Source organism: Cricetulus griseus, chromosome 2 (assembly GCF_003668045.3).
Source record: "Cricetulus griseus strain 17A/GY chromosome 2, alternate assembly CriGri-PICRH-1.0, whole genome shotgun sequence".
NCBI classification, from domain to species: domain Eukaryota; kingdom Metazoa; phylum Chordata; class Mammalia; order Rodentia; family Cricetidae; genus Cricetulus; species Cricetulus griseus.
This window is the reverse complement of record NC_048595.1, coordinates 435,310,672-435,335,346: the sequence shown is the minus strand read 5'-3', so window position 1 is coordinate 435,335,346 and position 24,675 is coordinate 435,310,672.

Genomic DNA, 24,675 nt, shown 5'->3' with positions numbered 1-24,675 from the left:
TTTCACCCCACATATAAATAAAGATGCACCTGTCCTATTGCTCTAGAAGTATTGAAAGTATAGAAATGGCGAAAACAGAACATTGCAAATCTAAATGAAAATTATTTGGGGCCAGAGTAGGGATTGAAAATGGGGCCTCACACACACTAGGCCAGAACTTTACCCCTAATAGCATTCCCATTTAATGTAAGATTAATCACATATTTTTTGCAAATCATTAAAAATTCAAATTAGAGGTATTGCATCTGTGTCCATTCCCTAAGTGTCTAGAATGGAGTGTCACAAATTGGTGGGATTAAGGAAGCATAAATTTATTATATGGTAGCACAAAATGTTAAAAGTCCAAAGATGCACCAGGCGGTGGTGGCACACACCTTTAATCCCAGCACTCGGGAGGCAGAGGCAGGCGGATCTCTGTGAGTTTGAGACTAGCCTGGTCTACAAGAACTAGTTCCAGGACAGACTCCAAAGCAATACAGAGAAACCCTTTCTCAACCCCCCCCCAAAAAGTCCAAAGATGTAGACAGAGTCACATGGCATCTGAATCCTGAGGCTTCCAGCTTCTGATTTCTGGCAGTCTTTAGTGTTCTGTCACTTGTAGCATGGCACTCCTGTCTCATTATCCGTCTGTACATGGTGCTCTTTTCACTTTGTGTGTCTACTGCTGTCTCTTCTCCATTTCTTAGTGTTTGATTAAGACTGCTAGTCATTGATTAATGATTAACTTTACTGCAGTAGGGACTTACTCTTAACTAATTATGTCTGCTGTGGCATTATTTTTAAAAGGTCAGGTCTGGGACACAGAAAATTAGTACTTCAACATATCTTTATGAGGGACATAGTCAACTCACGCTGGTCCTTCCTTCAGCCAGGCCTGACAACACAGTCACTAATCTCAGCTACCTGAGGCAGGAAGATCTCAAGTTCAAGGCCAGCCTAGATGACTTACCTAAACCTTGTCTCAAAAATAGGAAGTATAAAAAGGGGAATGGTCTCCCATCTAAGTACTAACCAGGCCCGGCCCTGCTTAGCTTCTGAGATTAAACGAGATCGGGTGCATGGAATCTTGAAATTCGCAGGCAAATGCATGGAGCTAGAAGAAACCATCCTGAGTGAGGTAACCCAATCACAAGAAGATAAACATGATATGTACTCACTCATTTTTGATTTTTAGACATAGAGCAAAGGATCACTAGTCTACAATCCACACTGCCAAAGGAGCAAGGAAACAAGGAGGATCCCAAGAGAAGATTGCATAGTCCCTCGAAGAAGGGGATGGGGACAAGAACCCCTGACCAAAGTGGGAGCCTAGGGGCAGGGGGAGGAAGGAGAGCCTTTATCCTGTTGCTGTTTGAAGCAGAAACAGACACCTACAGCTAAGCACTAAACCATACTACTGGAATTCAGTTGTGGAGAGGGAGGAGGGAGGAGCAAAGGAGCCAAGACAGCCAAGAGATCTGCAGAAACAGTGGACCTGACCTACTGATAGGATGGAGAGCCTTGTCATAAAGCCGAGGAAACAGCATTGGACCAAACCAAGACCTCTGAATGTGGGTGCCAGCTAGGAGACCAAGACAGTCTATGGGACCTCTAACAGTAGAGTCAGTGTTTATCCCTAGAGCACAATGTACTTTGGGAGCCCATTCCCTATGGAGGGAAACTATTGTAGCCCAGATACAGCAAGGAGGGCCTAGGCCCTCCCTGAAACGATATGACAGACTTTGAAGGTCCCTGGTGGGAGGCCTCACTATCCCTGGGGAGGAGTTGGAGCGGCTGGTGGGGAACATGGGAGGATGGGAGGGCGAGGAAATGGGGGGATGGATATGTAAATATGAGTAGTAATTGAAGAATTTAAATAAAAAATACAAGAAAAGGGGGAATGGATATAGCTCAGAGGAAGAGCTATTGCCTACCATTCAAGAGGCCCTAGGTTCATCTTCCAGCACTACAAACAAATACAGGAACAATTGGCTCAAAGAGCAAACTTAGCTCGCTGCTCCCTAAAGCAGATGTCCTGGGCTGGGTATACAGCCCGTGTCTTCCCAAGTACAAAATGTGTTTATGACATTCTCGCTTCAAACGTGGCTCCTAAAATGTCACCTTAATGTTATCAACTCTAAGTCCCAAATGTCAACATCTAAATCCATAGATGAGACTCCTAGCTTCCTTCTGAACCTTCTCCAGATCTGTCATTATAGTATCCACTTCTGTAAACATTATGCAGCAGATTACCTAATATTTCAAAAATACTGACTTCTGACTATTTCCAAATCCCAAAGTCTAGTCCACATTTTACATGTTATTACAGCGGTGCCCCACTGGCTAGCACCAAAATTGGTATCAAGTAATTTCTTGTTCCCGAGGAGACAAAGAGAAATTCCACTGAAATGAGGTGTCCTGAGCCTAGTTCGTGATATCCAAATAGCAAGCTCAATGGTATGACTAAAATCCCAGTAAGAGAAGGTTTGTCTCAATACTAATGAAAAGATGAGGCCCTGTGATCAGATTAACCAATGCTGTGAGTAAGAAAGGACCGTTTTGCTGGATCAAGTGGGAAATGAATGCTGACTCAAGTGTTCTGAGCAAAAAAAAGAAAGTTACTGCTTATACTGAGTCATGAGGGACTGGAATATAAAGACTACTTCCAGCTCTTTTAAAGGTGCATCCAGTAAATATGCACTACCACTGACTGCACAGAAAGGCATCCACATGAATTTATAAAATACCTAAATGAGGATGTCGGTAAGTGTGTGAAAAAAATATGTAACTAGTACCTAACTGACCACAGGTTCCCTTCAGTAGACAGCTGTCAGAAACTGGACCATGAGTTTTCTCATGCAAGGGAGTATTGACAGAGGACTTCCAGGCGATGTGATTCCTTACTGCAACCATCCTTTTGCCACCTCAATTCAACTAGAAACTCAGTTTTCCAGTCTCTTCTTGTGGTGGTTCATCTTTGTTGTCGATTTGACTGGATTTCAGAATCACCATGGAAACACAGCTCTGGGCACATCTCTGGTGGCACACAGAGACCTTTAACTAAGGTGAGGAGACCAGTCTGAATGTGGAGGGTACCATTCCCTGTGCTGGGTTTCCAGACAGAATGTGGAGGACAAGGTGATCTGAGCATTTGTGTTTCTCCTTCCTGACGGAGAATGCAGTGTCGCCAGCCACTTCATGCTCCTGCCACCCACCACGCCTTCCCTCAAACTGAGAGTCAGAATAAACTCTTCCTTCCTTACAGCACTCATTAGGTGTTTTGTCACAAAAATGAGAAGTGTGACTAATACGTTTCTTATTCTCGTAGTATAACCTTGAAACTGATTACACATTTTATATTAATTATCAATAATCCCAATTTGTGGGAGTGGTCAGTTTGAACACATTAATACTAAACTCAGTGTCACTTTAAGGAAAGATATCAAACCACTTCCCCATAGTGTTATTCAATAAGAGAAAGCCTGGGTTTGAATTCTCCAACAAGGTCACACCTCCTAATAGTGCCACACCCCATGGCCTAAGCATTCAAATGCATGAGTCTATGGGAGCCACTTCTGTTCAAACCACCACAATTCCCAATGACCTTTGTAGAAATAGGTTTAAAGTTAACTGTAATCTGCTAAAATTAACTATATACCTGCTTGAACTATGATAACTCATGTCACTCGAGTGACCTGAGGTTGAAAATTGGCTGTTTGAATTTTTTTCATGGTTATAATTCCTCCATTGACTTTTTAAAGAGAGGAAAATGCCTCAGGATTAGGAACAGAGTCCTAAGGAAGGACTGTTTGAATCTCTTATGTACAATTTTTTACTCCATTTAATTTTAGATAGACCACATAATAAAAGAATATCAATGCTGTGAATGTCTTCCTAAAGAGCCATTAGTTTTCCATAGGTTAGAATGAGCATTCTTCAGTTCAGAGAGTCTGTGCCCATAGGCAGAACCCATCAGATCAAATGAGCTCACACTGTCTTTTGACAGCTAATGAAAACACCAGTCACCCTCCTAACACAGGTACAGAGACCCCACACAGACAGGATGTACTACACCAGTGTCCCACATAATCTTTCATTGTACACATATTCCCTTGTGGTCAGGTAGATTTCCTAATCTAGCAAAATCCACAAAACAGGGCATTTTGAATCAGACAGCTTTGATGAGTGGGCTCCCAACCTTAAAGCGGAGTCCAGAGACTTCCAACATCAAACCCTGAAGCCACCACCTTGCCTCTCTAAGAAAGGATGAATGAGGGCTGAGAAGATAGCGTGCTGAGCAAGCGTGAGAACCCGAGTTAGGATGCCTAGCACCTACACTGAACCTGGGTGTGGCAGTGCACACCTGTCACTCCAGTGCCCAGAGGGGCAGAGACAAGGCAATCCCAGGACCAACTGCCCGGCCAGTCTTGCCTAAAGACTGAATTTCTATTTTTTGAGAACAGTATCCAAGAAAGCATCTGACATTGACCTCATCCTCCGAATCCACACACCCGAGAGAGCTCACCTCTACGTGCACATATACCACACATACAAAAGGAAAGAAAGAGAGGGAGGGAGGGAGGGAGGAGGAGGGAGGGAGGGAGGGAGGGAAGGAGGAGGGAAGGAAAGAAAGAAAGAAAGGGATTGATAGTGAATAATATCCTGTCCATGCCTCTAGGATACATATGATGAGTCAGACACTGTGCTATTCCCGGGGGATAAAGCTTATCATTGCTCTCAAGGAGCTTTCCAACAAACACCAAGACATGCATATTGAAATGGTAATACCTTCCAAAGGCTTCCAAAGCACCGCTATGTTACTGATGGTACAGGGTGTGCCAGGCAGTGCTCTGAGATGTTTTAACATACACAATCCTCATAGCGTGTTGCAGAATCAGGTACCGAGAGAGTTGGACAGCTGCTGATGGTCCATGTGTGCAGGTGGCAGAGATGGCTTTGGGCCTGACTGGCTGGCTGGAGTCCTAGCAGTAAGATCTTATAGGGATGGAAAGAGAGGAGTGCAAGCATCAGGATGGGAGGAGCTTCAGTGGGTCAGGGAGGCTTCAGGAAGTCATCAAGGACTGAGTGGTGTCATTTCTCCTGGCGTTGTTGCCTTTCTATGACGTGGCATTGTTCTCCCTTCAAGGAGCCCCAGCGGAGGCCTGTCACTGTAACCTCTCAATTCTCGGCACTATCAGAGATGATAAAAAAACAGGAATGAAAGCTAAGCAGCAAGCTAGACAAGTACTTTAAAAAAAAAACACAAAAACATTTACGTGCATTTGTACAAGTGCATGTGAGTGCGTGTATATGTGTGTGAGCACATGCATACATGTGTGTCTTCAGAGGCCAGATCAAGTATTAGATCCCCTAGAGTTGGAGTTCCTGGAGGCTGTGAGCTGCCTGGCACGGGTTCTAGGAACTGAACTTAGGTCTTCTGCAAAAGTAGCAAGCACTCTTAATCATGGAGCCATCTCTCTGGCCCCCTAAAAGACTGCTTCTAAATGTTAGGCTTTAATTTCACCCAAGACTCAAGCCTCTTAAGATGTTGGGTGCTTCTCTTTCTGGAAAAAGGTGTTAGAATCAAATAGATGCACCTAGGCGATAGTTCAGTTAAGTAAGGTCACTGATGCTGGCTGAGCTTAATGTTTATAAATGACTACAGGGCCTATCTGCTCTGTAAATCATCACTCCCAAAAGCTTTTTATTCACATTTAAATATCAATTAAAATAAGTTTCTGTGTCATCAGCAGCAACAGGTTAATGAGCTCCTGGAAGTGACAGGAAGCCCATGCTTACTTAGCAATATCTGTGAATGCCTCTTTCCTGTGTAAAATCTCCCAAGTACCTCTGTGGACCAAGACTTTTCCATCAGGAGACATCTCTAAGATTTGATTGACTTATTGACCATATTTAAGAGTTACCTTTCCTGAGCCAGGTGGTGGTGGCACATGCCTTTAATCCCAGCATTCCGGAGGCAGAAGCAGATGATTTCTATGAGTTCGAGGCCATCCTGGTCTACAGAGTGAGCTTTGGGACAGGCTCCAAAGCTACAGAGAAACCCTGTCTCAAAAAAACAAACAAATAAATAGCTATCTTCCCCTCTCTCCCTCCAGAACTTCTCTCTCTCTCTCTCTCTCTCTCTCTCTCTCTCTCTCTCTCTCTCTCTCTCTCTCTCTCATGCATGCATGCACGCATTGAAATGGCAATGTCTTTCAAAGGCTTCCAAAGTACAGCTATGTTACTGATGGTAACTCAGACTTGAGAGGAAACCTAACCCCATCTTGTTTTCAAGTCATCATTCTTTTCATCACTGAACAAGAAATCCAGAATCAAGGGTTCAGCTTCCTGGAATGTGCTGTCACTGTTTCAAAGATTTTTTTTTCATTTTTATGAGTGAAAAACAAAAGGCACATGAAGATGGAAATGCATGTTTCATGACATGAAACCCATTTGATTGATGGCCACTCTTCCTGGTTGCTTAATTTTCTTTTCTGTATCATTTTAACAAATGTGAATTGTTAGTGCAGTTTATCGAACCATTCCTGGGGTCCTTTCTCACTGTAATTCTCTGCTTATGGCCAATGGGATGCTTATGGCCAATGGGATGCTTATGGCCAAAGTGTCTGCTGTGCCAGCTTGGCAACCTGAACTGGATGGGAGGAGAGAATGGACTCCACAGGTATCCTCTGACATGTACATCATGGCATGAGCATGCGTGAAGACACAACACCATTTGTTTATTTGGACTTTCTCCATGATAAAATCATCAGATCCATTTGTCTTATTGTATTTATCAGTACTGGATAAAAGCATAAGCCTCTGTGTGAGTTAACTGCCATGATTGTCCTACATTCTAGCCTAGTTGCTTGACCCACACTTTGGATAGGCTCAAAGTGCCAGCAATTCTTCCATTTCCTGAAATGAACAAATGGGCCTTAACAGAGCCTCTGCCCCAATCTTGTAAAATAGCAGCTCTTGGGAAGGAGAGCCAGCTCAGATAAAGTTTAAGGGCCACAGTTTGAGTCCCAGTACCCACCTGCACATGTAATCATTGTTTGGGGAATCAGAGACCAAAGTATCCCAGCAATAAAAATGAACTAGGAAAAAAAAAAAACAACCTTGCTTCATCATTTAGTTATAGAAAATGATACTGTGGTTGTCATTTACTGTCATTAACCTAAAATAAATTTGTCCCTATCTAAGGATATAAACTATTATCTGGCCTTGTACAGATTTTGGATGTTGCATTCTGTTTAGTGGGTTGCCCAATAGCATTTTAAGATCACAGAATAAACAGAACAGGAGGAAATGGGATAGGCTAGGACAGGATGGAGGCTAGTATACCGAACAAATTAGGCAGTAAGGATATACTTGGCTTTACACGAATCCTATTTACACACACATACACATGTACTGTCAGTATATACAATTTCCCCCCCTCAGACTGTAATCAAGGAGAGTCACAAATTCCTCCTAGAGCAACTGTATCACTTCAATCAAGGCAACTTAAATAATGCGCTTGCATTATTACTTAACTCTCTGCCTTTGGGGTTTTCTAGTTTGTCGCCTTTGATTTAAGAAAACTGTTCTCTAGTCCCAGCTTCCCCATTCCCCAACATATCTGAGTATCTGTGAGAACTGAGGTAATTCAGACTGGCCTCCCACAGCCTCCCTTCGGTTTCCTCTCCACAGCCAGGTTGTTGGGCCATCCCATATAATTTTATGTCTAGCCTCTCATGCACCCCACACTTGTATTCCACTGTCATTGATAAGGACCAGGAACACAGCTCTTCCTAAGAGTCGGTGGCCTTTGACTATGCTGCCAATAGCACAGTAAGAGGAAAGGCTCTACATGACAGGGTGGGGCAGATAGTCCATAAACTCGATGTTTGTGTATCATGTTGTTTGTCACTTTCTTTCCCTTACGTTTGCTGGTGACTTCTTCAACCTTTGTTGCTTACAGCTGAGTGGCTGATACTCATTTTATCTCGCAGGAAACAGCCAGAGACATTGAGTGACCTTGAGAAACTCTCTGGGGATCGAGGGTTTCCAGCTCGATGCTGGATTCACTCTTTGAGCCCCTCATGGGTTCAGCTTGATCAAATGTCCAGCACAAAAGTCATGGTCATAGAGGTTAGGAGTTTACATACTTGCCTGTACACTCTTTCTACTTCCAAGAATACATTTTTGACACCTCTGGAATGCTTTTCCAAAGAGTGTGAGGTATGAGGAAGGAGATGCAGGTACAGAGGAGTAACCTGAGTGGATGCACACAGCGCTCTAAAGGAGAAGGCAGAGCTGGGAACCACCTTTGAAGCTACCCCAACAATGTATTTGTGTTTTCCTGACATCAAATGAAACTTTGAAGTTATTTATTTTAATGCCGGGTTGTCCCACACCCACCGAGTTATTGATGTTTTCAGGGCCCATTGTTGAATTGGTGCTCTGGTTTTCCTTTCTGAACCATTTGACTCCTAGAATCCTATTTTAGGATTCATTTCATACTAAACTCATTGGCATTTTAAGGACTGGCTTCTGGGGACAAGCAAAGAATCTCCCATTCACATAACATGCTCTCGTCCCTGAGAATATGCAGAAAAGGTAGACTTTTCAGAAAGGTAGATCACTAAAATCTTTTGATTCAAATAATTCATCTCTTTGTAATATCAAGGACCCTGATTAGAGCCAAATTTTTAAGCAAAACCAAATAGGTTGCTCGAGCTTCATACATTAGGCCCCATTTTTTTCCTAGATTTTTAAAAATTTAACTTAGAAACAATCTTATTTTACATATCAGTCCCAATTCCCTCTCCCTTCCATCCTCCTATGCCCCCCACCAACCCCCATCCATCCCCCTTCTGCTCCCTAGGGAGGGTGAGGCCTCCCATGGGGGATCTCCAAAGTCTGTCACATCATTTGGCGCAGGGCCTAGGCCCTCCCCTGTGTGTCTAGACTGAGAGAGTATCCCTCTATGGAGAATGGGCTCCCAAAGTCCATTCGTACACTAGGGATAAATACTGTTCCACTACCAGAGGCCCTGTAGACTTCCCAGGCCTCCTAACTGACACCCACATTTAGGGGGCCTGGTTCAGTCCTATGCTGGTTTCCCAGCTATCAGTCTGGGGGCCAAGAGCTCCCTCTTGTTCAGGTCAGCTGTTTATGTGGGTTTCTCCAGCCTGGTCTTGACTCCTTTGCTCATCACTCCTCCCTCTCTACAATTGGATTCCAGGAGTTTGGCTCAGTGCTTAGCTGTGGGCCTCTTCTTCTGCTTCCATCAGCTACTGGATTGAAGGCTCTAGGATGGCATTTAAAGTAGCCATCAATCTCATTATAGGGAAAGGGCATTTAAGGTAACCTCTCCACTATTGCTTAGATTCTTAGTTGGGGTCAACCTTGTAGATCTCTCGAAGAAAGAAAGCTGGAACTATAGAAGAACTGTCTGCTTGGCTCATAGCCAGTAGCACATTTTGAGTGAATGCACAGTACATATTGTAAAAGAATTTGCCCTAGGGAGAAGCTGTATAGCTACATGTGTTCCCAAACATGTGCCCAGTCTGAAATCAGTGTCTCTTACCCTCACACACTGGCATTCATGCTGGAGAAGCTTTCGCAGTGAGTGCTGTTTCCTGTCCTGAGAGACGAAGGGCCTTATCATCAGCCTCCAAGACCACTAGATGCTGTCACGTGCCCAGTCATGCTGACCAGTGTGTCTTCAGATATTGCCACAGAAAGGAAAAAAGACTTCAGCTGAGAACCATGATATTAAAGTTAGGGTTATACTGGAGTTAAAGATGCTTTAAATTATCCTTATCATAATATGATAAAACTGTAAATCAATTTATCAAATTCTTCAGCACCAAGATGAATGTTTTTTTGTTCATTTGTTTTTCTGTAATTATTGTTGTTTCTCTGTATTACTACTATTATCATCATCATCATCATTATTATTATTGTGTGTGTGTGTGTGTGTGTGTGTGTGTGTGTGTGTGTGTGTGTGTATGCATGTGTCACATGCTCAACATAAGTAGAAAAGTCTGAGGACAAAACTTTGGAGAGATTCCCTGCCTCCTGCCCTACTAAGGCAGGGTCTCTCTCGTTTCTGTCACTCTGCCTACTACTCCACACTAGCTGGCCTGGAAACTTTAAAGCAATTCTCCTGTCTCTCCCTGCCTCTCAGCTCACTGTGAGAGTGCTGGAACTGGGCTGAAGAGATGGCTCAGCAGTTAAGAGCACCAGGTGTCCTGCCAGAGGACCCAGATTTGATCCCCCCAGCATCCACGTGGTGGTTCACAACCATCTATACCTAGAATTCTGATGCCTCACTTCCAAGGGCAGCACACACACACTGTGCAAAGACACACAGTCAAGAAAAACACTCATGCAGATAAAAATTAAAATAAATAAATATAATTTTTAAAAGAGTGCTGGGATTACAGCACTCTTTCTTTGAGTTCTGGGGATCAAGTTTAAATCATCAGAGTATGGCAAGTACTTTCACATCCTGAACTATCGTCTGGGTTCTGTTTGTTTCTGAGAGGGCCTTTCTCTGTAACCCTCATTGTCCTTGAACTCATAACCCTGCTATTTCAGCCTTGCAAATTCTGGGATTTTAGTTGTATGACAGCATGACCAGCTTAGGCAGTACAGTTTTGAAAATCAAGGACTCCAAAGTCTACCAGCATCATGTCCCATAAATGAACAAAGAAGAGAACAGATGAGAAAACTATAACAAAGCATGCAGAGAGAGTTATTGAAAGCAGTTCTTCAGGGAACTTAAGGGCATTTCATTAAACATCACAGAGATGGAAGGGAACAAGCAGACAAAGGGAGAGATGCCATCTTTGCTAGACTGTCAGTAATGGCAGAACGGGTCCCTGTCAGAAGGAGAAAACATTACGGATTAGGAAATTCTGGCCTCAAGATGTAGGCTGTGTCACAAAAGACCAAGTGTTAATGGTTCCCATTCACACCCTCTGTTTGGTGGTGTACAAATTTTAACAGGTTATTTCTCTGCCCTCAAGCTCTAGGGTCCCAACACTGAGCCAGCACACAGCTGTGGAATGTGCCTTTATCAGCTCTTTCTGGCAACTGGCTACCACAGTGGAATAGCTTCCTGTCCATCCTCACAGAGCTTTTTCCCTCCATTGTCCTGCTTCCTCTACCAACTCTGCTCACCCCTCCTTTGCCCCATGAAAGAAAATTCTGTTTCTCTTTGATTGTGAAATACTTGTCGATTTCTCTGATGTGTTCATCCTATTGCAACAGCTTATCTTTCAAATAAAGCCTCCCCCTAAATCCAGATTTCCTTTTATTTGACACCAGATTTTGGAGCCTGAGTTTTACCATCTGCAAAGGGAAGGAACAAAGGAAAAGAAATGTTTCCATAGCCTCTTTCCAGCCTGTGGATTTAGAGATATCAAATATTGTTGGTCTGTTTCAAACATGAAAAGAAAAAGATATGCACACTTCTCAGAGTTGGATCTAGTAAGATAAATTAAGTGTGCTGAAGCATGGCTATAAGCCCAACTCTCAGAAAATTAAGGAAGGGGGATTACCAAACACTGCCACAAAAAAAAAAAAAATCAATGAGTCATTATTCTTAACTGATGAGACCTTTCTCCAGTCCAGTCACTATTCTTTATATCATAGCCTAGAGGTCAGCAAACCAGAAGGCTATTTGCTATAGAGTTTAATAAGTGTTAATTCTCCTGTTTCTCCAGAGTGGCAACCTTCATACTGGGCTATGTTACTCAACTGTAATCTTCTGGAACAGTCTTGGAGATCTTCTCCACAGCAGAGATGGGGTCCCCTACTTTTCATGTATTTTCCAATAAACACTTAGATGTTTTTCTGCTGGCCTTGTGACATTAAAGTAAAATTGCCTGCATCATAGCAGTGGCATAAGGATTTATTGTTTCCTCCTTTTAATTAGCTAAGTCTGAAGCAACAGGGTGTTCTTATTTTGTCATATTATTTTCAATACTGCCCACAGGAGACAATCAAGCTATATTTCTTTTTTAATCAGCTTTCTCAGGACTTGGTTAAGGTTACTCTAGGGTGGGGGTTGGAGAAGTGAGATGCTCACAATTAATAATCAATGCTTTATTTGGAGGTTACAAAGAGTCTTATTTAGCAGCGTAATATAATAATATGCAACCTTAATACTCAGTTTAGTTTTACTCCCAATTTTCTTTACCTGCTTGAATGATCAGAACAAGGCACAACTAGAAAATCTAGATGAAGTGGATAAAATCTGAGGTGCATACGACCGACCAAATTTAAATCAAGAGGCTATAAGCAACTTAAATAGAGCTATAATGAGCAAGGAGATGGAAGAGTAACAAAGAGCCTTCCAAGGAAGACATGGCCAGGACCAGATGGATTCACAGCTGAACTCTACCAAATTTTTCAGGAACTGACATCAACACTCCTCACGCTAGTCTTTAAAACAGCAAAGAAACTAGCACTTCCAAACTCACTCTATGGGGCCAGTATGACAAAGCCAGATGAAAACACAACAGAAAACGAGCAAAGGCCAATTTCTCTGATAATCATAGATAGACACAAAATTTCTCAATAAAATACTTGAAAACTGAATTCAAGGAAACATAAGAGCATAAGCCATGATCAAATCAGTTTCATACTAGCGACACAAAGATGGCATATGCAAAACAGTAAAGGCTCCGTTGGGTACACAGCCTCTGTGCTTTACCAGACACAAATGTCTCTGCTCAGAACTGTATGGTGTACACATAGTTTTATATGTGTAACATGTATTCTACTGTAGTATATATTCTATTAGTATATGCTCTATTAATATGTACGCAAACCATAGTTTAAAAATCAGGCTTGCTGAGGGATAATTTACATGCAGTACACTCACACTTTCTTATATATGAACTGAGAATGTGGGGACAACACATGTCTAGCCATTGCTTTGAGGTAGCTAAAGAATGTTCCTTTCACCCCAAATGGTGCCCTGATGTCTCTTTCCCATTTACCTTTTCTCCCTACCCTGGTCCATGGCAACCATTGGTTAGTTTTACATCCCTGTAGTTTGTTGTTTTTGAAGACCATACAAATAGAATCATATCATACAGCCCTTTAATTCTGGTTTCCCTCATTTTGCATAATATCTTCGATGAGATAATGCAGTATTGAGAAATACAAACCACGTGTAGTTAACATGCTTTTTGCTTTGGGTGAACTGTTTCAAACACTAGTGAATAGTGTAAGATGGAGCCATGTGGTCATTCCCGGTGACATGTTTCTCATTACAGCTAGCTAAATTTTCTCCCTAGCTGTAGCTGACATTCTATCTCATTAAAAACAAGTTCCATAAACGTCTCTTCAGTCTTGCAGAAAAACAGTCGACGTTGCCAATCTCTATAAATATTCAATGCAGAATCTTTAGAATATTGAGTTGTTTTCTTAAAAAAAAACTACAAAAAGAAATAATTTACAATGATGCAATTTGCAAAACCTAGACACTTTCTTTTATATGTTTTATCCTTACACTAGTCAATTCATGGGAAAATACCTTTATTTAATAAAATTGGCAGGCATGGTGGAGTATATTTATAATCTCAGCACGTGAGAGACAGAGGCAAGAGAAGTACATGTTTAAGGATAATCTGGGCTATATATTGAGGCCCTGTCTCAAAAAAAAAGAATTAAAACTGATATTCACATAGACTCAATATTTTCTGAGGGTATAACAAAGCTACTGTTACTTTCTAAAATGAAATTAAATTCTTAATTTGTTTTCTGGCTTGCAAATTACTCTCTGGATTTTCACACATTGTTTTTGTATATAACAAAGGAAGACTGTTGAAATTTGCAAAACTTGGTTTTTAGTCCGGATGTTTATTGATCGACACTTTAGAAACTTTTCATTTTGACAAATCTGAAATACATAAAAGTTAGAGAGAACAGTGTAATGAACCCTCATGTTACAACCTTCAACTTTAGCAATAAGCTGTGTATGGCCCATCTTGCCCCATTTGCATTCCATATTAAATTATTAAATTATTCACACTGACCCCAGATTATATTGAAGTAAAAACTGCTGTTTATCACTCCTCTTAGTAATGCAACAAGCATGTATGACCTGCTTCATGAGGTGTTAGATTAGATGTTGTCTTCTAAAACACACCATCCCTCTTTGGTTTGGTGATACATGCCAACATATGTTGGTAAATCCCAATAGTTAGGTGGGGCAGAGGAAAGAGAGCATCGAAAGGTCAAGGCCAGTCTGGTCTATATGGTGAATTCCAATTCAGCCAGCTCTACCTGCATGGCAAGATCTTCCATTTAAAAAAAAAAAAGACAGGAAAACCAAAAAACATTCCTGACCCCCAGTGCCCTCAATATGTGGATGTGTCTTTCTCTATCCCAAATAAATGACGTCTATGTAAATTATATAACGGTCCATTTAATTTAGATTTTCTAAGGACTTTAATGTTAGTCACCTCCTGCAAACTTGTTATATATGAATTAGAAATGGGTAATTCCTGAGAATAAGATAGGCAAGGGGCTTGGTTAGGTTAGTTAGAAGACTGGGAATAAGATTGAGGCATCAATCTGTAATGCCTATTGCTGTCGGCATAGGAGCGGAAGATTACCTTGATTAAGTAAGACCAGCCTATGGCGGGCGCTACCATTCCCTAGGTTGGGATCCTAGACTGTATGAAATGGAGTGAGATGAATATAGCCATCATCTGTGCTCTCTGCTTCCCAACTATGGAAGTGATATGCCAAAATGCCTCAGGTCTGGCTGCTTTGACTTCTTTACCGTGGTAAACTGTGAGTCGATAATAAATCCCTTCTCCCTGGAGTCATTTTTTGTCAAGGTATTGTATCACAGCAACAATAACAAAAAGTTACTAGGAGGCTGTATTTCTTTCTACATGATTGTATACAACCTGGTTTGAATGTCTTCTTATGGCAAATCTTCACATCCTGGCCTTTCATCAAATAAAAGGGTGATATCAACCAGGCACTGGTAATGTATGCCTTTGATCCCAACACTCGAGAGGCAGGTGGACCTCTGTGAGTTTGAGGCCAGCCTGGTCTGCAGAGTGAGTTTCAGGACAGGTAGGGCTATTACAGAGAAACCCTGTCTCAAAAAACAAAAATAAAATAAAGGACTGATATCAAACAAGTGAGGCCGAGGAGAGAAATCTGTTGACAGTAAAATTCAAGTTTTACTTTTGTATTTCTAATAAATTGAGAACTCCCTAGTAGCTTTATGCTCCAAACTTAAAGCACTCTGTTATAAAAACCTCTCCCATGTTTCTACCATGGCTTCCCGTGGCTTCTGGTATCTTCAGCTTTAAAACAGCTTTCAATTAGGTTCTCCTAATGAAAGTTATAAATGCCATCTCCTAGGACAAGATCAGAGAAGGGTAAGTAAGCAAGCAAATAAAAATAGTCCAGAAGATATAACAGAATTTCCCTAGACTCCAAAAACAATATATGTTCTTGAAAATCCCTGGCTCTAAAATGTTTATTTTTGAATGGGAATCTAATTAAGCATACCTGAATTAAACTTTTAGAAACAAAATATGAAAGTTTATTGACTGATGACTCCAAGTCCTAATTATAAACGCTCATTTATCATAAGCTGCACTTATTAAATCCTGTGACTATGATGCCAAGTGACACTTAAAAAGATTAGAATCTAAAAAAATAGGAAAATAATAACTGAACTAGCAATTTCACCTGACACAGAGATTTGTCAAAGGGAAAGCTGCATGAAATGATTCAATCATTTTCTCAGTATTTTTCCAACTGTCATTACCACATTGGCTGTTAGCGGGGCTCCCAATTTGAAGATGGACAAGGTGATTTTATAAAGAGACTCAAGACATATCTTTAGAGACAACTGGAAGACAAGGAAAGAAATTTTTGAGAAAAGCTATAAGAAGTGGGTTTTATATGTCTAGAAAAGGCTGTGGAGTTATTTACAAATAATATTTAGATGCAAGTTCCTTACACAAGGCATGGTATCCACCTATGCATTGTCTTTACTGAAGGCCTGGGAAGTGCTGTAATATAGTGCTGACATAAATTTTCTGTGGAAATCTTAATCTATAGAAGCACGTGAAATTCACAACACTGCATCAAAGAAGGTATCGGAGGAAGTGGGCAAACAGTCACACATCTAAAAAAAAAAATAGGTTCATCGTTTAAAATGACCCTTTATCTGGGCGTTGGTGGTCCACACCTTTAATCCCAGCACTCGGGATGTAGAGTCAGGTGGATCTCTGTGATTTGGAGACCAGCCTGGTCTACAATTCGAGTGTCAGGACAGCCAGAGTTACACAGAGAAACCCTGTCATTAGTAATAATAATAAAACGCTCCTTTAATTAGATAAATGAGGGTGTTACACGCCACAGTTTCCATGGTGGAACACTCCACTCTAAGACACTGGCTCTTGGGTTTCTCCATTCCTCTCACTGCAGATCCACACCCAGTTTCCAAAGAGACCCCTAGGAACAAGGAACAGATGGGACATCAAATCTCTCCATTATTCAGTAATCTCATTGCCTTCAAGCCTCCTCCCTGGGGGCTCTGGAAGTGTAAAATGTGAATAGTGAGAGGTGTACATGAAGCAGACAGGGGGAGGGGGGAGAGGCGCGGGGGGGGGGAGCGGAGAGTGTCAGTTGTGTTTGGTGGCGCCTATGTCTCACAAATCCCACAGCCTCTGCATCCCCAGCCATGTGGCACACACTGTTCTCAGCTGCTCTGGGACCAGATGATGGACCCTGATTGCATCCTCCATTAGATTATCTGACTAGGATAACTGGTGCATTAGTCTACTTTAATTAGATAAAAAGAGGAATCACAAAAATGGGGTTTTAGTTGTAACTCCATAGAGCTCAGTAAGGGGAAAAGCGCTATCTATGGAAAGCCAAAGAGAGATGCGATTTATTTTAGGTATGTGAAATGAGGATTTACTTAGAGTTTAAACAGGTTCATGTATATAGAAGTTGAAGTTTTATTTAGTGACTATTTCTGTGTGTGTGTGTGTGTGTGTGTAAGCATGGGCTCCTGTGGAGGTCAAACAACAACTTTCAGACGTAGACTTTCCAATTCCATCTTGTCTGAGACAAGGTCTCTATTGTCTCTACAGCATCAGCACTCAAGGCTAGCCAGCCTGCTTCCCCTGGGAGTACTGAGATTTCAGATGCACACCACTGCATCTGGCTTTTTATGCAGGCTCCAGCTAGTGCTTTTACCCACTGAGCTATCCCACCTGCCCAGAATTGGTATCCATCATTTTATTCTTAATTGGTATTTGCACTTTCGAAAGATGTACAAAGCCCTGTCTATCACTCGGTGATTCAGAGCTTGCCTAACATGCATGAGGTTCTGGGTTTAGTCACCAACACCCCACAAAGAGGAATAAAATACTGTGTACAGTGTTGCTATCTGATACATGTCTGTGATATATAATGATCAGAAAGGAATACTTGGCATTCTAGCTCCTAGTGCATTGTCGTTCTGCATACTGGAAACCTCTGAGTGCTTCTCTAGTGATTTGAAGCACATTTCCAACAGCAGCTGTCTCACTGTGCTGTGTGACATTAGAATTGCACACCCACAACTGTGCCTTGCCATCCTTTCTGCTCCCTGTGCTATTCTTCCCTCAAAACGGTATGTTCAGTATGTGTGGTGCCTGTAATACTGAATAGCTCGAGCAAGCACATTTCATAATGGTAAACACACAGGTGGGTGTCAGACTCAGGACCCACCACTTCGAGGCTATTCTAGTGTTTTGTTTCAAAACACAGCTGCAGTTAAAGACCAGATTTTTTGTTATTAAATGAAATAACTTTTGAGACAAAATGAATGAATATTGCATACTGACTTCCTCCCTGTGGCTTGCTCAGCCTGCTTCCTTATACAACTCTGGATCTCCTGCCCCAGGGGTGATACCACCCACATTGGGTTGGGCCCTCCCACATCAATAATTAATCAAGAAAATGTCCCCACAGATATGCTCACAGGCCGATCTTATGGAGGTATTTTCTCAATCAGGGTTCCCTCTTCTCAGATGACGACAAACCAAGAAACACATGCACTTGTATGCAGTAGACATCTTCACAATCACACACATCACACAATTACCATTGTGTTTGCAAGAGAAAAACATTTCACCATTGCTCTTTTAAGGCAAAATTTAAAAAAAAAAAAAAAAAAAAAGTCCGCTGTGCCATGCTGCCCTTTCTCCAATCCCTCTATTCACAAAGCAGTATGTATTAAGCAAACACTCCACTGCTGAGCTACCCCCATCACCTTGCTTTGAAGTTTTGTTTTGTTTTGAATTTCAACACATTCCTACTGAGTTTTGCAGTCCTCTGTCTGTCAAATCAACAGCATCACATTGGCTAACGCAGTCATTAGTCATCCGTGTTCATCTTACTGCATCAGTTGGTAGTGTCGTTGCTGTGATCGTGCTACTTGGAAGAGTTCCTTAATGACTTCTAGGACACCGGGCAAACTGACTTCACTCCTACACTACTGCTCCGGTTTATCGCCACTACTGCCCTCTCCTTTTGGAAATTTTAGCCTTGGAAAGTCCTGATGCACCCTTCTCTATGCATTGTCTGATGACATCCTACAGTCTCTATGTCTGCACACTGATGACAAAGAACAGGAGCTCAAGCCTTGACATTTACTCTTTCACATTCTCTGTAGATGCTGCTTCCCATCAGTCCTGGGATAGACTACCCCACCCTTGTGCTTTATGTATCTGAGATACTAACATTTCAAGTGCAACTACTGCAAATCAAACTTCAGTCCTCAGCTGCTCACTCAGCATTTCCATTCGGATGACTGCTGGGTATATTAGCCCAAGAAACTCCAGAAAGAACCTCCATTTTGTTTGTATACTTATTTATGCTGTATAAATAGAAGAACTATACATGTATGAACTATATGAGTATACATTTATATTATATACTCATTCTTATGGCTTTCTCTATAAATTTTGAACTGATTTGCCAGCCCCCATAACCCATGATAAAGAATCCCCTGTATCTCTTAAAGGTTGACCCCTGACAAGTATAGATTCAGTAGCAGTCATAGTTACAGGAAGAGAATCTTTAAAAAAAAAATAGTCATCTGAACTATTTCTGGGTTTCCTGGAATTGATTAAGTAATTGAGCTATAGTTTTAAAGATTCATCTTATTTTTTTAAATATATATGTATTGGGGAGGGTGCTGTGCATGTCAGTGCAGGTGCCACAGGGGCCAGAAAGAACATCCAATCCCCTGGAACTGGAGTTACAGGAAGCAGTGTGGGAACCAAACTCAAGTCTCTGCAAGAGTAGTATGTACTCTTAACTACTGAAACATCTCTCTAGACCCTAGTCTGGCTATATTCAAAATCACAAATGAATCTATAAATAAATTAGTGGTCATAGCATGAAGTTATAGGGACATAACAAAATGTCACCAATGAAGCTCCTAAACAACTATTATGTTGGTTTCCTGGGATTGTCATAGCAAATTATAGAAACAGAGTCCTCTAAAACAGCAGAGACATTCTCTCACTGTGGTGTTATCAACATTTGGTATCAAGGTATTGGCAGGGCCATGTTCTCTTGGGAGCTCAGAGGGATGCCCTTTCTTTGGCTCTTCCTTGCATTTGGTGGCTTCCAGGAATCCTGGGTATTCCTTAGCCTATAGGATCTCTTCCTCTTTCATGTGTATTTTTCTTCTTTGGGTGAATATGCTCAAGTTTCCTTCTTCTTAGAAGGACATCACTGGTGTTGGATTTCTGGTCTTTCATTGTCTGATATCAACTCAACATCTGTTTACAGTGCACCTATATTCACATATTTGCTATTTTACATTGTTTTCATGAAACTCAGAAGTATAATGAAGTTTGTTGCTCTTAACTGTCCTAGGGAAAAAGGGAGAAAATGGGCTCAGGGCTTCAAATACCCATCTTAAGTGTGACATTTATGACCTAAAAGCCAACATCTGGCCTGATGATGAGCTCTTGCCACCTGTAGCCAGAAAGCTAGATTTCTGAAGAACCAACCCAGAATCTCATCTTGCAAGTGGTTGAATTTCAGGGTGAACTGAACTCTGAATCTTTCAAGGCATCTCTGGGAAGAAATGGAATCATGGAAACTGGAGTGGAGACATTCCAAGATCTCACTCAAGACAGGAGAATTTAACCACTACATTCTGATGAAGATTTTAAAATCTCTGCAGCAGACTTGTACTGCTCATGTTATGGCTCTTAAATGTTTGGATCTTGATATCAACCAAGAGCTTATGTGTGGAAGAGCTGGTCCACAGCCGATGGCACTGATGAGAGATAGGAGATTTAGGAGGTAGGGCATACCTGGAGAAAGTCAAGTCACTGACAACATGCTGTTGAAAAGCATTGTGACCTTCTCCCTTTCTCTCCCTCATCTTCTCTTCCCTGGCCCATGATGTGAGTAGTTTTGCTCTGGTACGCACACTCCACCTCATTGTTCCTGCTCACCACAAGTTCAGGGCAACAGAATCGAGCAACCATGAACTGCAACTCTGTAATACTGAGTGGAAAGAAATTGCTCCCTTTGTTTATCACAGGTACTTTGTCACCATGGTATAACTAATACAACTACCTAGGGAAAGGGGCCCTCCCTTACCCGGAAAGCATGCAGTGGGCTCCCTAAGGTAGATGCTTTGCTAAGCCCTGTGGATTCTCTCCACACCCTCTATTTGCTTGAGATCAATAATCACATTCCAGGGTAATGGGCGAGCAACAATATGTGACTCACTAGGAAGTATACTTCACGCCAGAATATCTATGTTGTACTGTGTATCAAGCCTCATATATGTTAGGTTAGCACTGTACCAGAAATACAAGACCCTTTCCACATTAGGGACATAAATCTAGAGATTAACCATGCATCTAAGGGTATGGGATCATTGTGGCAGTAACACATACTAGATCAGACCAAATACAGTTATAGATTACCACTTACAGGCTCTGGATTGCAGCTAGTTATTGCAGCATGTTCTTATTCCTTCAATTGAATAAGCTTTCAAAGTCCATATAGGTTTAGTCCTGGCATTGGTTTATTGTATTTTTGCATTGATTCTAAATGTCACTTCTTTGTTGCTGTTTCTGCTGCTCTTTGAGAATTTCACATGTGTATACAGTGAAATATGATCATATCCACCCCACCCCATTTTCCCAACCATCTCCCTCACCTCATGTCCCAATTTAATGTCCTCTTTTTCTCCATCTTCCCCTCCCTCAACTCCTCCTGTTCCCCCCTCCTTCTTCATAACTCACTAAGACTTCCCATATGTGCATGAGTATGGGCCATCCACCAGAGCTTGGACAACCTACCAGTGGCTACAACACAAAAAGGAATGACTCTCCTTCCCCTAGAGGCTGTCAGCTACCAACCACCCAAAGCTCCTCAATTAGGAGTAGGTTCCTCTGAGCTCCCCTCCACCTGTATCTGCACTGCAACTTCTAATGATTTGAGCTTGTGGAGATCCTATGTCGATCACTGCAACTGCTGTGAGTTCATGGGTGTCGTAGCTATGCCACATCCAGTAGGCATGTTTCACAGCATCACTACTCCCAACCTCCACCTCTGACATTCTTTCCACTTTGTCTTTGAAAGGCTCCCTGAGAGGTGGGGGTGAGGCTAAGGATAAGGTCTCACATTTAAGGGCAAACACCCAGAGCCACTTGTGGATTTAATTCTATCCTCGGAGCTACATAGGACACTCTGTTGTATGTACCACAAGTCTGCTGGTAGCAATATACATTGGAAGTAAGATTCAGGACAATTTGATATTTCACTGATGGAAGGACTGGTCTCCAAAGTCCCGACCACAGCTTCTCATGTGACCCTTTGTAGGAATGCTCCCATAGGAGGCATGTCAAAAGGCTTTGTTCAGCAATAAAACATCTCTCAGCTTTCAGGCGATATGAACAGGGATTCATACTGTCGAACAGAACACACACAAAAAAAGATTTTTGCAGTATGCTTTCTTTTATTGGGAAATTTGGAAGATATTCTACAAGAACTGTAAATGAAAAGGTACAGTGAAAGTTGAGGGGGAAGGCCAAACAAAGGGAAAACTGGAGACAAAGAATAGCCATAGAGCCAAACACCAGGACCTGGTTGCTGAGAGGGTCAGAGGATGGAAAGTGGCATGGGACCGAGGGCTGAGCAAATGTTTCTCCCAGAGAAGTCCCCTATCAGTTTGGATAGAGACTCTTCAGATGGAAAGACATGAAACGCCAAAGGCAGGAAAAGTCTACAACTAGAGGGAGGTGTAAGAACAGACAGCCAAGGAAAGAGTGACAACTGCTAGACACAGAAGCAAAAATTCTGGAAGGATCCTAGCAGCAGCATTGCTTCTGGCAGCAGCATTTCTGCTGGCAACAGCCCTTCCCACAGCCACAGCCACAGCCACAGGAGCCACAGCCACAGGAGTTGCAGCAGGTGCGACGGCAGCAGCAGACCATCACAGGCTTGCAGCAACCGCAGCAGCCACAGCAACCACCACAGCCGCAACCACCACAGCCACAGCCACCACAGCCACAGCCACCACAGCCACCACAGCCGCAGCAACCACAGCCACAGCAACCACAGCAGCCTCCACAACACCCAACCCGATAGCACCTGCAGGTGGTACAACTGTTGCAGCCACCACAGCCACCACAGCCACCACAGCCGCCACAGCCACAGGAACCCATGTTGTCAGTAGAGAGGACTCAGGTGCAGTGAGGAGAGAGACTCAGGAGAGGAGAGGGAGATGTGATGGCTCCTTCTGCCAGGGAGCCCCTTAAGTACCATCTTGGGAAAGGGGAAAGGGAAGAATGGAGGACACATGACCTGTGGTCACTTCCTGGGGGAACAGCTGCTGTTTTCACAGCAGGGTCATCCAAGGTTCTCCCTTGTTTATGTCCCATGCACGTCACATGACCTAGCATCCTTGCTAGCACTGACTTTTCCTTTGTAAAGCCGTGTTTGAAGCAAGTCAGGAGATGCTGATGTGGGGGAGGGGCGTTCACTTTCTCAGCAGCACACTGCATTTTTCAGATTTTGAGTGACAGTTCAGTCGCTGGCAGCCATTTCTTGTTCCTGTTCAATGCTTTTCTCCATCATCCATTTGAAATCTCCCTGCTCTCACAGGGAAAGAACAACTAGGGCCATCCACATGGAACACAAGCATGCTTTAAAAAATCTTGTGTCTTCTACATCATTTTACCTTTCTTCTCATCAAAAGAGCAACTCTTTTTATGACTTTACGTGTTGAAGAGTGTATTTAAAATTATTTATCATAAGTGTCACTTCCACCCCCCTTTTTTTTTTGGTTTTTCGAGACAGGGTTTCTCTGTGTAGCTTTGGAGCCTATCCTGGCTCTCGCTCTGGAGACCAGACTGGCATCGAACACACAGAGATCCGGCTGCCTCTGCCTCCCGAGTGCTGGGATTAAAGGTGTGCGCCACCAACGCCCAGCTACTTTTCCCTTCTTAAACTCACTAAATTTCCTATAAAAGTCTGTGCCTTCCTCCTCATGATGGACTCCTTCCTTGCCTGGTCCCATTCATTACCCTGGATTTTGTTTTCATATGTTACTCAAAGGTATCTCTCTAGCTCACACTCAACTCCAAGCATCTACTTCATCCATAATCAAGTCTCTGCTTATCTTCTTCCTGTTTCCCAAGAACATCAAAATACCTTCAGTGTCTATGCCCCAGACTTAAGTCACCTTCAGTGCCCATGCCCCAGACGTAAGTCGGAATTTCCCCTGCACTGAGATGAGTGAATGCCTCCAAACGTACCATATCTATAAACCCATGAATAAGTGTGCAAGCCCTTGCTTTCACTCACTCCAGTTTCCTCTGCCTCAGCAAATTCAGTTCTCTTGGCATGCTAACACATTCTCTCTTTTTTCTTATAAAAGAAACACATTTGATTTGGGTGGCTTACATTTTCAGAGGTTTAGTCCATGATCACCATGGTGGGACATGGTGGCCTGCAGGCAGATAGGGTGCTGGAGAAGTAGCTGAGTGCCCTACATCTTGACTTTCAAACTTAAGCACACATCTCTAGCTCTCACTCATCAGCACATAGTTCAAGCTACCCCAACCCCAAGCCATTGTGAATGCTATCTCTGAACCACATGTCACCCAAGTGTGCTGGGATAGGTGGGCAGCAAAAGCCATCCTCTGCATTTTTCACCCCTCCCTGCTGCTCAGATCCTTGTGGACCAATGTTAGCAAATAAGGGAGCAGGCTGTGAGCAGTGGGTCTCTTAATTAAAGGAAGGGTGGAAGTTTGTACGCTTCTGGTGAGCTGAGTACTTCTAGAACCCCCACATGCTGAAAATGGTCTTGTATATTTGCATAAAGAAGAGCCATCTTTGTCACCTCTTGCTTGGTGAACAGCCCGTAAACCTCACCATGATCCAAACCATATTCTGATCCCCTCACCAATAAATTCCCTTCCTCCCTGATGTAAACTTCTCCAATAAGCCCTTCTCTACAACCTGGTGTGCTACATAATGACCCTGCTGCTTAGAAAGGCCATGTAGCCCATTCTTCTGGAAGCCCAGGACAGGCTAGTAAGTATCGATGTGCTTTATACAGGCAGATTTGTATTTCACAATCAAAGATGAACATTAAGTTCTGATGAAAAGAGAAAGAAA